This window comes from Myodes glareolus, chromosome 2, assembly GCF_982192425.1.
Source record: "Myodes glareolus chromosome 2, mMyoGla1.1, whole genome shotgun sequence".
NCBI classification, from domain to species: domain Eukaryota; kingdom Metazoa; phylum Chordata; class Mammalia; order Rodentia; family Cricetidae; genus Myodes; species Myodes glareolus.
The window spans coordinates 1,778,972-1,791,710 of record NC_142027.1 but is presented as its reverse complement, the minus strand read 5'-3'; the positions used below and the strand labels follow the sequence as shown (position 1 = coordinate 1,791,710).

Sequence of the window (12,739 nt, the reverse complement as noted above, 5' to 3'; positions counted from 1 at the left end):
CATTTCCTACTTAACTCCATGGGCACAGCAAACATAGTGCTTATAATTTCTTTGAAATTATTGTTAACTACATTTCCACCAAGATAAGTTCCCAATGGATGACTGGCTTGTGTAATTCTCTTCGGAGTCTTTGGTCTTCTTTAGAGGAATCCACATGCAACCTTCTTTCTGGACCTGAATCTTTGATCACCTAGATAAGGGATTAGACATATTACTTGCACAATGTTTGTGCTTTATTTAGTGGGATGAATAGATAAATGACTTTTCAGGGTCACAGAAATGGCAAAAACCCCTGAAATTTGAGGCACTCATAAAATTAGTGATCATAAACTTGATCTGATTAATCAGAGATATTATTTGGAGTTGTCTTTTAAATTAGTTCATCTTAGCTTTATTTGTGTGCACAACTGTGGCCTCAAGATGAAGAGTCCTGAACTACCAAATGATTTCAGTTTAATTTTAATTCATGTAATTAGACATCAAATTTGATACAAAAAAAGGATATGATGGTGGGATATCAATGCTGAACTGAGAAACCAAGGTAAGTTTCAGTTTCTGACTTTGGTCATAACATGTGTAAGATTGAAATGGTAAAGATGAAGGATGGTAAGTGGAGTATTAAGGGTGGATGCCAAAGAAATGCAAACAATATTCTGGAGACAGAACTCTTACCAACCATACTTGCGCTTTGTGACTCAATTTAATTTTGTGTATGAAATTTAATTATTTGAATCATTATTGTGTGTTGCATAACAATACAAATTATACAAAAATAATAAATTTGAAATCCTTAACCCTATTTGGATAAAGACAAAGATTTATATAAATTTTAAAACCATTATCAAAATAATTAAATTATGACGAATATGGAATCTATGAAGGAGCATAAAATGAATGCTAAGGCTGATGCAGATGAAGCAGTGAGGAAATAAAGCATAAAGGAGGGATGATCATAAACTTGTTAGCAGAGGGCATAAACAGCGGCATGCGAACTCTGAGAAACTTAGAAAAATAATCATGGTGAATTATTGAATAGCAGTCTGCAAACATTTTATTACAGTTTGTTTCCTTTGTAATCCTCTGAAGTGTTACAAGGTAAGACAGAATTCTTAGAGGAACTGAGGAGTGGAATACTTAGTGGCTAGTGTTATAAACATGATCACATATCCAACAAAGGGAGTTAATCTAGTTTTATTAGTTCACTGAGATTTATTTACAGAAACTGATAAGCAGACAACTACTGCTCTTTCTAATGCAGAACTTTTAGCTTAATTATTTTTGAGTTTTTGAGACAATAATTCATTATATGTCTAATCTGTGCTTTGACTGGAATTATAGGTGTGCACTGCAATGGACAGATATCGCTCATACTTCTCATAAGAATAAAAACAAGACATCTCAAATACCTTAATGTTGCATTAGTCCCTGACATGATGGTTTCCATGAAGACAACTTAGCTTTATTTCTATAGGACTGTGTGTTCATGTCTTTTAAGTTTCTCTAAATAATCAGAGGAATTTTTAATAAATTATACTAAAATTTACAATGTTTCTAAGCATTTGTATATATCTATTGATAAATAAAAGTCAGCATCCTATGCTCAAGTGGCAAAAAGAGAAACCGAGCGAAGATCTTATGCACATGTGTATGTTTGTATTGTGTAAAAATAGATATTAAGGAGTGTGAGTTATAGACAAAAGATTAAGCCATTATTGTACTAATTAATTGTTATTTACATCTTTTCTTTTACCCACCAATTGATAAAGGTTTTCCCAAGGGTGTTAATCATATAATATTCCTAGGAATACATACAAACTAAAATGATGAAGCAGGCTTCCTAAGTTGCCCGAACAGAAAATAAAAGATATATCTGTGAAAGACTCCATGTAATGGGATCAATAGAAATGAAAGGTCTGTTAGATTCTACAGGGACTAGCTGGTTCCCATAGTTCTCATTGATGGCATTCACAGGGTAGAAAAGATATCATCTGTCCAGGGATTACTCATTAAAAATAGCGTTCTTGGGGGTTGGAGAGATGGCTCAGAGGTTAAGAGCACTGCCTGCTCTTCCAAAGGTCCTGAGTTCAATTCCCAGCAACCACATGGTGGCTCACAACCATCTGTAATGAGGTCTGTTGCCCTCTTCTGGCCTTCAGGCATACGTGCATACAGAATATTGTATACATAATAAATAAATAAATATTTTAAAAAAATAGCGTTCTTATAAGAAGTCAAAACCAAAGCATGGGAATTTTTAATTTAATATTTATTTTTATATTTTGCCTTTGAGAGATGGAGGTCAGGGAGAGGAGAGAATAGGAGAGGGGAGGAGAGGGGAAAGGAAAGGAGGAGATGAGAGGGGAGTGGAAGAAAGGGGAGGGGAATAGAGGAGTTGAGAGGAGAGAATGAAGCTAGAGGTATAAGAAGGAAGATAGTATCTGGGAAAAATGGAGGAGGGCAAGAATATGATCAAAGTATATTGTATGAAATAATTAAATAAGAAGACATTACAAAACACAAACAATTAAAAACAAACTTTTTTTTTCAGGTCCCCCAGTTCAGAGTTCCAAGTTTTTACCAGCAAATGGAGAATAGAAACAATGTGACAGAATTCATTCTTTTGGGAATTAGCAAGAATCAAGAGATAAGAAAGCTATTCTCTGCATTGTTTCTAATCATTTACATGGCCACAGTGTTGGGAAATGTACTCATTGTAATAACTATAACTAGAAGCCACAGTCTGAGGTCACCCATGTATTCCTTCCTCACTTCTTTGTCTCTCATAGACGTCACCTATTCATCTGTCACTACTCCCAAATTGATTGTGGATGGTTTTTCTGAAAGAACAACTATCTCCTTTGAAGACTGCATGACTCAGCTCTTTGCAGACCATTTATTAGGTGGTGCAGGGATCATCCTTCTCATTGTGATGGCCTATGACCGTTACGTGGCCATCTGTAAACCCCTGCATTACATGACTATCATGACTCCTTGAGTGTGCTGCTTGATGGTGGGAGGCGCTTGTGTAGGAGGATCCATGTATGCAACCATTCAGCTTCTCTTTATGTATCAAATTCCTTTCTGTGGCTCCAATATCATTGACCATTTTATGTGTGACTTGTTCCCATTGTTGCAATTAGCCTGCATGGACACACATATCCTGGGTCTCTTAGTCATTCTTAACAGTGGGGTAATGCGTGCGACCGTTTTCTTTATGCTCATGACTTCATACGTGGTCATCCTCTGCTCTCTGAAGTCTTGCAGTTCTGAAGGAAGGCACAAAGCCCTGTCCACATGTAGTTCTCACTTCACAGTGGTGGTGTTGTTTTTTGTACCTTGTATCTTCTTGTACATGAGACCTGTGGTCACTTACCCCATAGATAAGGCAATGGCTGTGTCTGCTATCATTGTTGAGTCACTGTTGAATCCTTTGATCTACACCTTAAGGAATGCAGAGGTAAAAAATGAACTGAGGAAACTGTGGAAGAAAAGGGGACCGTAACTAGTGTATCCTGATATTGTGAAGACCAGTACTTCCTGCAGAGCTGGGGAGATCTATCTTTAGAAATACTATGATTCTACATGAATCTAAGAGACTTCATTTAAGCTAATGACCTGTCCAGGATACCACAATGGCCAGTTTATGCATTTCAGAGACTAGTTTTTAGACACAAGAATATTTTATTTCACATTTTCCACAGATGTCTCTAATCACATATTTAAAAAGTGTGCATTTAAAACACGTGAGGTCATCCAAGTTTAGAATCATTTCTTTTAATTTATCTGAAAAAAATATATTTGAAAAAGATTTGTTTGGCCAATTTCCTATATGTTTTTCAGTATTTATTCCTATTTTAAACATATTTTTACAATCCTTAAGTTTATCTGATCATTGCCTTTAGTTAATATTTGCCCCTATATGTATGTTGCAATCAGGATTTATCATGACAATCTATAACTTATATACGCTTCTTGAAATCTAGGGACATAATGTGCCAGCCACGAATTGATAAGGACCTAATTTTACCCCAGAACCTCAGCAAATACATGGACATGGATCTTGTGTTTATATTCCGAGACTTGTTGAGGTGGAGATGGGCCACACAGAGTCGTAAAACTTGCTGGTAATCTAGCCTAGCCAAATTTGCGGGTTTTATGATAGGCAGAGACAGTAATTCTGAAACCTTTCACACACACACACACACACATACACACACACACTCATATAAAATCTCTTGGATTTTATATTGTCTTCCATCTAACTAATCTTTGTCACAACAGAAATAATTTTCATCCTTTCAGGCTAACAGCACTCTGATTATTAACAGAATACCTAGTAACCTAATATGTACTCAATACTTTTAAAGAATAGAAATAAAAATCAGACTTACCAGATTAAATGTTTATAAATAAACCTGAAGAACAAGGTAGAGAAAATGGAAACACCAGTTCTTTAGGAGTCTAAATCTTCCCAATTTAAATGTTTCCAAGTGTACTTTTGGGGAAATCTCAGCTTAATAGAGTACTCTTCTGGTACAGAGGACATTACAATTCACAATTCTCATCTAGCTCTGCCACTTTTTAAAGAGACAAATTCTATACTATCAGAATCAAGCACATGATATCCATTTGCAAAAACATAGACAAGAATAGTCTGACTACTCATAATGAATGATCTATTTGTGTCCAAAAATATATTCTACTATGTGTTCATTAGATATAGTGCATTAATAAAATTTAGTTAATTCATCAAACATACTATTTATCATCTTATCTTCAATAATCTCAACTGTTGATGCAAATATTGACCTAAAGCTTGCAAAACAAACAAAAGCAAAATAAAACAAAATTGAAAAAAATCTTTAAAATAAAATGTGACTCAATGATACCTCTCCTTGGCATATTCTTTATGGACTTGACATCTAGCTCCATAGACTCTTGTTCAGCAATACTCATTGTCACCATATTCACAATATCTGGAGATGGGGACAGCTTAAATTTCTTTTAAAAATCAGATGAATGATAAAAATGTGGTACACATGCACAATGGATTACTATTCAGTTATTAAAAAATAAAATCATGAAATTTTCAGTTAAATAGATGGACCTAAAAGAGATTATACTAAATGATTTGACCCAGACCCAGAAAGATAAACACCACACATATTCCTCCGTCTGGTAGTTCCTAGCTCCAAATCCATTGATAGGCATGTACAACATGGAGGAAGCACTAACCCAGGAAAGTTTAGAGGGACCATGGAGGTGGGCTGGCGGGGGAATGGTTGTAGTTCATAAGTGAAAAGATGAATAACAACAGGGAGGAATCTCCAACTGACTTTATTGTGCTAACGAAATCAGTTTTCCTTTTTGAATGACAAATATGTCCCCACTTTATTTCCTTGCATTGTGGCTCTCCCTACCTGTGGTGGTTTGAATAAGAATGGTCCTCATGGGCTCATATACTTGAATGCTTGGTCCTGGTTGGTGGAATAATTCAGGAAAGATTAGATGGTGTGGATTTTTTAAAATGTATGTCTCTGCAAGTAAGCTCTGAGATTTCAAAAGCATGTAGCAAGTAGGCTATGAGATTTCAAAAGCCTGCTCTGCTATGTACTTGAATTGTCAGCTCAATGTAATTTAATGTATACCTGCATGCCAGAAAAGGGCACCAGATCTCATTACAGATGGTTGTGAGCCACAGTGTGGTTGCTAAGAATTGAACTCAGGACCTCTAGAAAAGCAGTCAGTGTCTTAACTTCTGATCCATCTCTCCAGACTGGTCATGAATAGTTAACTAACTCTGCAATATAAATAAGTTGGTAAATCTAAATTGTCCTGAGAGTGAAAGAGAGAACATCTCAGAGGATTATAAGTTTATAATTTCGAATTTTCAAATGTTTTTCTATCACTTTTTTCTATACCTTTTCCATTTGTAGGATGAAAAGCAGTCTTTTCAAGGGCTTATCTGAAAGCTACTCTTTGGAAAGAATAATCTGTTTAGGTGAGATTTTAAATGTGAATTTCTGTGGAACCAAGACAAGACCGAGACCTAAGACAGAGAGTGAGTTTGTGTTGCTCAGATGTGTTCCCCCTGGAGTAAAAGACGTAGGTTCTCCATGCCTCACTTTTCTATCAACAAAATAGGAAGAGAAAATTGTGGATGGTATTTTGTAGAATTTTGAAATTTACTGAGTTATCATCATTGATCATCAGGAAAGTAAGATACAATTCCCTATATCTTAAACTTTTCAGCATTTTTATTAATCTTAAGACAAGGAACAGACAAAGAAGATTAGGAAAGTGCTATTGGAACATTCATAAAAGCAATAAAATTTCTTTGAAAACAGCTTCTAACCTAGAATAGTATACATTATTAGAGAGAATATTAAATAAAATTGATAATGTACAATAGTATTTTAATATGGTCATTTCCATATATTTATTTATCCAAAAATTTTCACATTTATATATTTTTAAAAGAATGTAATCTTGATATTGTAGTTGTGGGTACATTTCTACCAGGAAAAGGATTTGATGAAATGTCCCTTTTTCCTGAAGAGACAAAGAGTCAGTTTTATAAAAGAGCATGCTAATTACCATACCTTATGCACTGTGGTATTCCTAATATTATTTCTTCTTGGAATACATGGAATTTGTTTCTTGTTAACAGTACATTGCTTGGAAATACTGCTGAAATATATAGGTATATATATCCTATTAGAACAAAAGTGCATACACACACATACACACACACACACACTTCTGTATGAGAGGAATTAACAAAACATTATATTTGGAGGAAAATTCAGGTTACTGAAAGGAACCAAACTAAGGATGCCTTTCTCCCCAAGGGTCATGATAATCTTACTTCATGAAATATAGTAAATAATTAGAACCTTATTATTCCAAACTTCTAAATTTATTTTTAGGAGAGTTGTTTATTTTTTGATGTAAGAGGAACTCAAGGCTGTTCTTCTAAAACTGGTAAGCTAGAATACAGTCTCCTAAACTTAGTGCTCTTTTTATCTTCAGGATAAATGTCATCTGGCAGCGTTAGATGAAAATGGGGGCAATGAGTGATTCAGATTGTACAGACAAGAGAAACTGTTGATGAGTAAAGAATTAGAATTAGGTTTAAAGGGAAGAATATCAGAGAGAAACAATGCTTGCTAAGTACATGCATTTCTTTGATCCAGAAAATCCCAAGTGGCATTCATGTTAGAAATCTAATTATCTTTAACAAACACTCTCTTAACTACCTAATGAAAAAAATTTATCTTGTGAGTTTGCTTTGTATACCTATGTTAAACGGTTTATCAACAATCATACTGCTAAATAAGAAAACCTAAAAGACACTTATTGAGAAAAAATGGCAGATGAATGTTTGACAGACGTTCTATTCTCTTATATAGCTTGGTGTTCTTTTGTAGCATGAATAGATGTGGCCTCAGACAACATTCAGTGTCAAGTGTCATGAGACCTTATCTTTTATTTTCACAGTAAGTAGTGATGATTCAACTCTTCAAAAAAGTTTAGCACAGCTTATATGACAGCTGCCTTCTTTGTACCTACATTGTTCTAATGAGTGAACTTGTCTCCCTTTTATTCTCAAAGTGGCTCATCTGGTCAATTATCATCATTGAAAAAATATTCCAATTTCATATTTTATAAAATATGATTGCTTTTTATTTCAACATAAGGCTATGTTTGTAGACTATTAAGTAATTCTTAGCAAGGTACTTACATTCTCTGTCTTATTTTATCCACAAGAATAACTATAACATTATATTCAATGCCAACTTAAGGATAAAAAAATCTTTCACTTGGTAAATCATAATGCAAATGTTTGCTATATTAGAGGATATTTCTACACTAACTTGTCTCAGTGAGTGACAATAGAAACACTGTTACTGGTACCGTCTTAAGACACCATCTTCTTCCAACTGGATTGTGAAAATATATCTCAATTTGTCAGCTTCTTCTACCACCCATATTCTATTCTTTAGACAGAACAGTTCATAAGGTAGTTAAGTCAGATTAAGTCATTCTTCTATGTAAAATCAGCAGTTTCTAATTTGTAATAATTAATAAAATCATTTCCTATACCATAGTCTAAAGCCCTGCAAGATCTGTAACCAACTTGTTCTTACTTACTTGGCCCAGCCCCATGCCCACTAGGTAATAGACTTTAACTCTGTGCATTTCACGGGGATTTTCCTTGTTTTAGATGTCATCTTAGCTCCTTCTTCACTCTCTTCTATACTTGTTATGTATTCTACCTTAATAGAGTTCTTTGAACACTGTATTGAACATAATTATATGGTTAAGTAAGGCTCTATATTTGGCTTATCTTGCCATATCATTTTCAGGGCAAGTATTACAAACAGATATGTTCAATAATTTTATTTTTTAAATTACCTATCTCCAATTGCTATGAAGAAAGGAAAAGGCTTGATTTGCAATTTTTACTAGTGTACTTTTACTGACTAGAGGTAATTAATAAGTACATAGAAATGACCTTATAAATTGACTGCTAAGTAAATCTTAACATAAACTTATATCTAGATAACTATTAGCATGTGCAAGTGTACACATATAGACAAGCATATACACTATCTATAGACTGATATAATTTATTTAAGAAACTTATTTCATACTGACTGATAAGTATGCATATGCTAACTAAGAATGGGTAGGAATTAAACTGAGGGTTACAAAAACATTTCTTCAATGGTAAATTTAGTTTACACTTGTCTTCAAATAAAATTTCTTATAAGATGTTGAGGTAAATTCTAATTTTGTTCTATAAAAGAGGTTGCATAGTGTGTTTCTCTCTGCATACAATGCAACAAAATAATTTACATTATTAAAATGTTTTCTTCTCATCTGAAAACTATGAAGTGTTTCTCCTCAATGCTCCTATTAAGATTCTTTTTTCCAAGCTAGTTCAGTGCTTCTAAGCTCCCCAGCAACTTTCAAATGAGAGAAAACAGAATGAATATGACTGAATTCATCCTCATGGGACTGACACTGAGCCCCCAGCTACAGTGAGTTCTAATTTTGGAATTATTCATCACCATCATCATCACTGTCACAGAAAAACTCTTCAAACTCTGGCTTTCTTATCTCTGATAGATGCACATTATTCTTTTTGTACAATCCCTAAAATGTTGGTAGACTTACTATTAGAGACAAAAAATTTTCCTTCAATGTCTGCATGAATCATCATTTTGTTGAGCATTTCTTAGGAGCTTAAGAGAGTGTCCTCCCTGTGGTTATGGTGTTTGACCGAGTGTGGCCATCTGTCGACCTCTGAGCTATGTGATCAGGATGAACCACCACACTTGCTGTCTCATAGTGGGAAGGTGTTAGATAGTGGGTTTTCTATAGTCTATTGGGCAGACATTTGTTTCCTTCTGGATCCCTTTCTGTGGCCTCAATGTCTTGGTTCATTTCTTTTGTGATGTGTTCCCCCTGCTACAACTGGTTTGTGCTGACACTTTCCTTCTTTGCCTCTTGGTTGCTCTCAGTGGTGGAATAATTCCTGCAATCACCATCATGATGTACCTGATGTACAATGTGCTCATTCTTTGGTATTGAATAGCTGTGGGACCAGGCGACACAGAAAACCTCTGTCAACAATGTCTCCTACAAGTTTACCTTGTAATGCAAATAATGACATGTAATTTAAAATCAGTAAAGATTTATTTATGAAATTTGATATTTATTATTTTGTGTTATGTTTCACCAAAAATCAGGGGCAAGCACCGATTTTTGTCGTTTAAGTTTTATCTTAAACCTTCTAACAGGCTCTTACAGCTCATTTGAAATGAAGAAACTAATGTGACTATTTCTCTTCCATTGAAGAGTAAAAACGAGTTCAGAAAAGTTATAAAATCATTTCAAGTCACAGAATGTCACAGAAACCTTAAATCTTGAACTCTAGTATCCTTAATTTACAGAAAAAAAAGTGACCTAAAACAGAAGTAAATTTTAGAACAGATACATTAGACTTACGCCAAAATATTCTCACCTAATAGCTTCTGATATATTTGTTATATAAAAGTGTGGTTTTTGATTATAATTGTAAAATAAAAATATCTTGTTTATGTATTTTAATCGGTGTCATACTTTATTTCAAAAATCATTGAAAATGAAATACAGGTGTTTTTGAAAGTTCACATACTCACAAAACCATTTTATTACACATAGTTTCTTAGTACTTAATTCCTACATGAAAACTGCTTACAAGTTGGCTTACAAGATGAATTGAAAAGGAACCGGCAAAAGATGAAATTTTTTAGCTAAACAATTTACCTTACTTTAAAACTTACTTTCACAATTTTTGTTTTTTGCTTACTGGAATAATTAGGTATCTGTCTTTTCTTGTTTGTTTTCACTTTTTCAGAGGATTGAACTACTATTTAATGTACTTTAAAATTATTGGAAAATTCATAATCCTTACTAATTTTACAGGAGATGGTCCTCAAGCTCAGTTTTCTCTTTTTCATCATGGGAACTGAAATGATACTTACTTAATGCGAAAAATTACATTTGATAATGTACTCAATGGATCTTGAATCATGATGTAATGTTTATATGTTAAAACATGGGAAAATTTTGTGTAGATATAGTCATTATTTTTCAGAACTATTTCTTTCATGTGGAGATAAAGTTAATATGCAAAAAATAGAATCAGAAACCTGTGTTAAGGAGGTCTGATCATGGTCTCATTATGTCCTTTGGTATGATATTTATGTCATGTCTATGGTTTGTGCTCTATGGCGATTATGTCAGTCAAGCTGTAGATACAAGGACTCCTAGGTATTTTAAATCAACTTTATGTAATTTTTTCTTTCTCTTAAAAGCCTCATTTTCAAAAAAAAGCCTCATTTTCTAATCACTAAATGAAAAATATGTGTTGTTTGTTTTTCTTTTATTCTTTTGCAAGGTATTCTACTGTGTGAGTTATAGTAGGGCAATCAGTAGTATATATTAACAATATTATCACCCTGCTATTTTATATATATATATATATATATATATATACATATATATATAGTCTATTAGTGAAAACTATGTTAACACAAATGAAAACAAACAAAGTGAAAAAACAAGAAATCTAGTAAGAAAAAGATTACCAAAACAAACCCCAAAGCACACACACACAAAAAAACAAAGATCATTTTGCATTGGTTTAACCATTCCTGATCATGGGGCCTACCCTCTAAGACAATCTTTTGGAGAAACTGATGTTTCCTTTCCAAGCAGGTATAATATATAATGCAAATTATATAATTATATAATATATAATGCAAATAACTTTTTGGTTAGGTGTGTAATTTTGTGTTCACTTCCCCCTCTGAGTGCTGGGATTTTTGTCTGGTTTAAACCTGTGTAGGTCTCATGCATGCTGTCACAGTGTCTGACTTCACATGTGTTTGAGTTTTTGTGTTTGGAAGAAGCTCCAATTCTTTCTAATTGAAAACACTGTAGAACATTAATTCTTCTAGTATGAGAAAGAATTTAGTCTTTGATATTAGCTAAAGCATTACACATATATGTACATACACACACACACACACACATATATATATATATATACATACATATGTATACATATATACACATTCAGCTAGCCTAGAGTTAAATATTATTTGGTACAATTTCAACAGTAGTCCAAAAAAAAGTAAAGAGATTGGTGGTGTGAGAATAAATCTTCTTCCAGGATACTTGCTAAATGAGCAATATAAGTAGGATTTGCTTTCACTTATCTGATTTTAGGAAGATGCATTATTGTGAGGCTGTTCAGTTCCTGAAAGGCTGTTTATGTTTGGAACAAGCAACTAAATGGGTCATTCTATGATGTCTTTTTTGTGTTTGTTTTGCTTGCTTGGTCGTTACTCATACAATATCAGGTGGTCTTCATCTAGTGCGCTTCTACCCCGGGGAAAACCCTGATCTCAGAGTGGATGGAGAGAATTTATGGTAAAGTCATTAGATCCTGAGTCAGTAGAGATACAGTCACAAAGGGATGCAGTTGGAATGATGCAATCATCCTCATCTTGAAAGTCTTTGCCGTTCCCACCTTACTGTCTGACTTCTTTCCCCTGAGCCCACTACCTAAGAGAGGGTGTGATAAATGTGTATCTTCTAAAATATTCTTTGAATGCTGTTTATAAAGTTAAGCTCAAAATACCACCAAATGATAGGTAGAGTACCATGAATGGGTTTTTGACAAGCTCTGATGACTGTTGTAGGGAATTGTTCCTATTTAATGAAAATGTAGGTTGTTTGACTATTTAAATCTAAGAACCTACAGTGTATCTTTGTGTAATCTCTACCCTTAATTCTTTGGGAACTCTGTTCCTATCGAGGAAATTTCCCATGCATTGTAAGTTGTTTGTTGCTGCTCTGATTTCCAACATATCCTAGAAAGATTCGTTTCACGTAAGAACATCACTGCTAGGGCAGCATTTTGGGTCATCTTCATGTCGGCTTAGACAATTTATGTGTTCACTATTTACAATTTTTATATTTGCCCACTGGGATTATCAGGTAACTGGTTTTTTGAGGTCACAGAGGTAAATTAACATAGAAATGAAACTGGGAAAATGTTAACATTTACCTGAGTTTTATTGATGTTACTATTAATCTAAGATGCCATTTGATATTATTGAAATAGTTGACACACCCAACAAACTCATAATTGTATTTTAATGTGTAATTAAATCACCTT

At 33.8% G+C, this 12,739-nt stretch overlaps 1 pseudogene; it reads left to right on the top strand.

Annotated features, from left to right (window-relative positions):
- Positions 1 to 2,584: 2,584 nt before the first annotated feature.
- LOC148122883 (olfactory receptor 4C6-like) lies at positions 2,585 to 3,502 on the top strand (annotated as a pseudogene).
- The last annotated feature ends 9,237 nt before the right edge of the window (positions 3,503 to 12,739 follow it).